A 6,000-nucleotide genomic window follows, 5' to 3' on the forward strand; every position below is an offset into this window, starting at 1 on the left:
GACTCAACAGACTGTTGACTGTTTTCATGAGAGCAACACTAATTAAAGTAACTGAAATCTAAAACCCTTTAGCTGCTCGCTTCGCCTTGAGGCTGGGTGTCACATCATGTTTAACTGCCACAGTATCTCAATGGGCCTGTTTGCTGGTGTGAAAGTGAATACTGTATACTACAAAAGCACGCTGATAGTGGTTAAATGAGCAAGTGAGCAAATTTTCTCTCTCACTGGGCTTGCACGATATCAGCATGCAAAAGAAGGTGTGGCATTTTTACAGTGACATTGGATCAGGGGTTTGGCACATGACGCATGCAAATTCAACGCGAGATAGCCGTACTGTCATTTACTTGTTACAGTGACAGAAAGGTAGTGTAAAACCAAATAATTTATTTAACAAAGGTGAAAATATACAACATAAGCACCACTAAGGATCGAGGATGTGATGAGGATGTAAAATCAGTAGCACAGGGTGTGGATGGAGGGTAAGAGTGGTGTTTGTATGTTTTAAAGTGCACAAAATCAGCAAAAGGACAACTCAGGAAAACTGCAGCTGCCACATCAGCAGTTGGGATGCCTATAGGGAGAATGAAGAGTAGCAGAGCCTGTTTTATACTCTCCTGGTGTCAGCAGCAGCAGCGTCATAATGTATTTTGACAATTTTGGGTCTCTAAACAAATAAATATGTTTTTTTTTATTCATTATCTTCATATTTTGCTTGTATTAAACAGCACTGTTGCTAGTGGCACACGATTATTGTTACTGTTATTCTCCAGAAATAATGGCTAAGCACTGCCACCAACAAACCATCTTCCAGGGAAGCTCGCAGCAGTTCCTCGATGTTCCTTAGAGATCAGCAGGTTAAAGGGGTACTCCAGTGATTTAGTATTGCATTTCCATAAGACTCACAAGAAACAGATTTGTATAAGAATTGTGAAAATTGAAGCAGCAGAGGCAGAGATACCCTGACTTTAAGTCTGACTGAGTGACTTTTACTGTAAAAAAGCAAAAAAAACAAAAAAAAAAAAACAACTTCTAATACTTCTATACTGGACAAAAAAAAACCCCACTAACTTTTGGCTGAAGTCTTCACCGGGGAACGGTACAATCATTCCTGGGTCAAATGACTCTGAAATAATCACAGGTGTTTATCATCTCCAGTGGTGATCGGCACTGATGGAAACATGACACTTTTTCCAGCTGAGCTAATGAGGGATTGTCACCTCCATCGTTAACCTTTAACCTTTTCCACCCACACGTGCTGGTTTGTCTTGATTCAGTTTGACTCAGCATAGTGAAGTTTGCACCTACTTGAAGGTGTGTATTTAACTGAGCCGCTGTCAAACAGTGACCAAGATAAATATTATAGATTCTTGACAATAAAAGTCTCCTGCTACTTTTTTAACAATAAACTTTTACTGTGAAGCAGCAAAATCAGAAAATCGCTTTAGACAAGTCCTATACAGCTGAATGTGAACATAAAAAGTCAAATATCTTTATTTGACTGTTTTATCTGATACCTGATAGTACAAACAGCGATGCAGAGAGAGAGAAACTAAACTTCAAACTACAGAGATTCAGTTATAAGTTAGAAAACTCCTGAGAGGTGAACACACAGACACTTTGAAAAACATCATTCTCACTGCTTTCCTGCACACATGTAAGGCATTTTGGTGCACATCAGAAAAAAACAGAAAGGCAGACTTGTTTATGTGCAATGGAAAAGAAGACAATCATCCATTTTTAGTGGGTTTAGCTGTGTTTAAATACATGCTTTTAAGATTTTTAAGCATTTATATGCAGTTTTTAACTTTCAAAATATTCTGAAGGCACTCCTTTTTGTTTGTAAAAAAACATCTAATCTTGGTGCAGAATGGCTGCAGTCTGTGTGTTTCAACTTAGATTATCAACAAAACGCATCTGTTTAATAGTTTCTTTTCATTAATATTTTATATTTACTGTTATATCCCCATATGTGTCATGTATAGAACATGCTGTGATCATTTTTTATTACTCCCTACGCATTCATCATAATGATGAAATTTATAAAGTGACTGTATCTTACATCAGGGTAAGTTAGCCAGCACAGTTGTTGACAAAGAGCATGTTTACCAACTCTCAGAGTTAGTTTTTATTTGATTTTTTTTGTTGTTGTTGTTGTTATGGGAGGAAACCGGAGCACCCGGAGAAACCCACACCATAACAGTGGAGTATAGAAATGGTCATTTAATTGTCGCAGTTGCATGCAATGCAACACCTGAAGGGGTTGGTTAGAGATTCACCCACCGCTGAAAAGAGCCTGGCAAATTTGGACTTCTTTGGGGAATTGAACAGGGCATCAAGATGGATTTTCAAATACTTCACAACAGCATCATCAAAAGATGGATTGTTTGATGCCATTGCGGCCGTCAGCAGCTGTTCAAGAGGGCCAAACTCCTGGCCAAGGTCTTTAATGATGGCTTTGTTTATTTTTTTTATCTTGTCTTGGATTTTTCTAACAGCAGATTGAGGGATTTCTATCTCATCCAGCACCCTGTTTGACAGACGCTCGATGAGGCCATTGATGTCTGCTGTATGAAGACGTTCCATGGACGCAGGGGCCTTTTTGATGAGCTTCCTGACCAAAGCCATGACAAGGTTGTTTATTGTCGCCTCTTGTTCAGGAGATGAGGTATCAAGTGAGAGTCCCATGCCTGAGTTTTCAAAACCTGGTATTTGATTTTGACCTCTCTCTGGTTCCTCTCTTTCTAGGATCTGTTCTTCAGAGATCTGGGATATTATGCTCAGAGGTGATTTACATCTGTCTAGTTCCTCTGTTCCTTGGATCTGTTCTTTAGAGATCTGGGATGTACTGTCCTGTGGCGATTCACCTTTCTCTGGTTCCTCAGAGATCTTGGATGGTACGCTCTGAGGTGATTGGCCTCTTTCTGTTTTTGTTTGTGGGATCTGTCCTTCAGGGTTCTGGGATGCAGTGCCCTGAGGCGATTCACCTCTTGCTGGTTCTTCTGTTTCTGATTCCTTGGTATCACTCACACAGACGCGAGCTTCTGTCAAACGACAATGTAAACAGGTTTGTCTGTTCAGACAACTGACTCAGTGCAAAGAAACACAAGTATATGAGGAGGGAGATGAGCTGCAGCTCCACGTAAAACCAGGTAAAAATAAAAATGAGAGAGAGAGAGAGAGAGTGAGCGAGCGCATCAATATGGACAGTTGTGTCGACTTGATATAAAAAAACTTTTTATGATCATGAATCATAATATTAATGTACACTTCTGTGGCGCGAGATTTTTTTACTCCAAGTCTGATTTGTGTACTTTTAAATACTTAATTACTGCATTATTGTAAGTGATGATGAAGAGTCCAGACTCTGTCTCTCCTCTTCATCTCCTCAGTGTGTGTCAGTGTGCAGTTTTAACCTTTTCCTAAAATACTGCTGGTTCTGTGGTGTTACATTTTAAATCTGAAGCCTGCAGTGAACCAGAGAAACTACAGTTGACTTTTCTGTTGAAGTTCTCAGTGCGTTTTGGCCTTAATGTTAAATTGAGCAGGTCAATATGTTCATCTGTACCTGATGGGCTGATGGGTTTGTAATATTATTATATGAGCATATTTTTTATGGCAAATGCAGTGCCATTGAGGGTTTGCATGATTAAAGTGTGCGATATCTTGTGTGCAGACAAAAAGCAAGCATTTTCAAATGTAACCCCCACCTGGATATGTGAGCTGAAATATTCTGAGCTGAAATATTCTTGTTTTCCTTTGTTATTGTTGAAGAAAAAAAAAAATTAAATCTTATTTATTTTATTGAGGAAAAAGTTGTTGCAGTCTGGCTGTTCAAATTTATATTTCTGAATAAAACATAGTCAGTTTTAGACAGTTTAATAAATGTTAATCCTGTTTAGCCTGCAATTTAGACTGTGTTTTAAATTTTGGCCCCTTCTGTGATTGAGTTTGACACCCCTGACTTAACTGGGGGTAACAAAGCTAGAAATGTTCAAATCCAGCACATAGTGGCTTTAATTTTCATTATTTCTTATATTCCCGTTATTTTCATGTGGTGTCTCCATTGATTTTCTTTTAGTTCTTTATTTTCTTCAGTTCTTCGGTCAGATTGAAACCAGAAAGGTTTGTTGGATTAAATGACTTATTCATACTGACATTACAAATCCCCACACCCTTATTGTCAAAAAATTTGGAGCATTGTCTTTTGCACAATCTGCTCATGTTTTTAACTGTTTTGTGTATGTTGTTTTTACCACAATGTAGAATGCCTTAAACTACTGGACCTATTGTACACATTCTCTATATGAATCGTGCACAGGTACCACCCACAGATTTAACTGATCTCTGAATCATGGATCACAGCTCTTCACTGGTGGTCTGACAAATCCTGATTCTGAGCTGGGATTAAGTTTAAAATACTCTGAGAAACCGAAAGGTAATTTGAGCCAACAAAGTTTTATCGCAGCTTATCAGGTAAAGAGCATGAGAGAAAGGCATAAACCGGAATGTTGATCAAAATTGATAAAATGTTCAGCAGCGAGGGGAAGAGAAAAAAACACTGTCTGTCTGTTGTGTCTGCAGTGGTCTTGTCCTGTAAATGTTTGTGCTGTCACATGAGCCAGTTTTGACTTGACCACAGTATAGACACTTGTATGTTATGTAATGGGAAAAGAAAGGGATAGTCCTTAAATCAAAACCTCTTTCATCTTTGCTCTATCATCCAAAAGACATCTTGGAACCATCTCTGAAAGGCTCTTTTACTGTAACTTCATGTGAGTCCTGCAAATTTCTCTTTAAAAGACATAGATTTACAGGTGTAGTTAAGACTTTTGGCCCACTCTAAGGAAAATGTCTTTTTCGATTTCCTCCTTTCCTCACTTGTTTTTTCCTCCCATCTTTTTCTTACTCACTACTTTCCCAGGTCAGTGTGCACCATGGAGAATTCCTCCCAGCATGTGCTTAGGTAAAAGGGCATTGCATGTGTGTGTTTCTGTGTGTGCATATGTGTGTGTGTGTGTGTGTTTCTGTGTGTGTGTATGTTTGTGTGTGCTATCAACAAGCTTTCCAAAGATGAAGTCTTGCAGCAGGAAGCTGTGGATGATCCATGGCCTAGTTTCATGCGAAACTGGCTAAAATACAAAACACATGTGTGGAATAAATTCTGACTGTAGCACTACCTTTTTTACTACCTCGCTGTCCATGAATCTGTTCTCCAGCAAATTTTTACAGTAATCTGAACATGTAAGCTGTAGGATTCTCAGCCAAGTCTGGATAAACACGTGCGATTCTCCATTTATCTTTAGTCAGACCAGGAATTAGACTGTGGCGTTGGTCAGGGGAATGAGTCAGCCACGCAGGGTTTTCTCTACTGACCGGGCAACAGTGCAGCTCAGACCTGTTTCATGTGAGCAAACATGCACGCAGACAAAGCCATGCTTGTGGAAGAGGCAGTTAAATCATGAGGGTTGTCCCTTTCCCCCTGACTCCCACATTCAAGAATGCCCAGCTCCTTGTTTGGGCAGTGGACCGAGAGAACACAAGCTAGATTTACTGAAGACAGTTACATCCCTGACAAGAATGGCAAGAGGTCAAAGGTCAGAAGTGAGAGCTAACCCTAAACTCTGCTCCTGCATTTTTGTTTCAGCGGCTACTGTGTGGCAGTGGAAACAAAGAGTGTTTGATGGTGTAAATCTGGGCACCAAAACGACTGTTTTTCTTTCCTTTCTCTCATAGAAAACACACCCGCTGGGGCAAATAACTGTCTCTTTAATTGACCTCCACCTGTCTCCTTCCTTGAAATATTCTTGTTAATGTTTCTTGTCTAGTTATAAGAATAACCAAATCCAGAAACTCACAAGTTAGTTTAACAGCTACACTTTTTTACAAGGTAGGAAGACCTCACACACTCAGACACCTGCGCTACGTCCTGATAAAACAGGTCTTAAACTTAATGTTTCCATAAAGTGCCATCAGCGGAAGATGACTCACTTAACTGAGAAA

Source organism: Lutjanus erythropterus, chromosome 4 (assembly GCF_056507025.1).
Source record: "Lutjanus erythropterus isolate fLutEry1 chromosome 4, fLutEry1.hap2, whole genome shotgun sequence".
NCBI lineage: Eukaryota > Metazoa > Chordata > Actinopteri > Lutjaniformes > Lutjanidae > Lutjanus > Lutjanus erythropterus.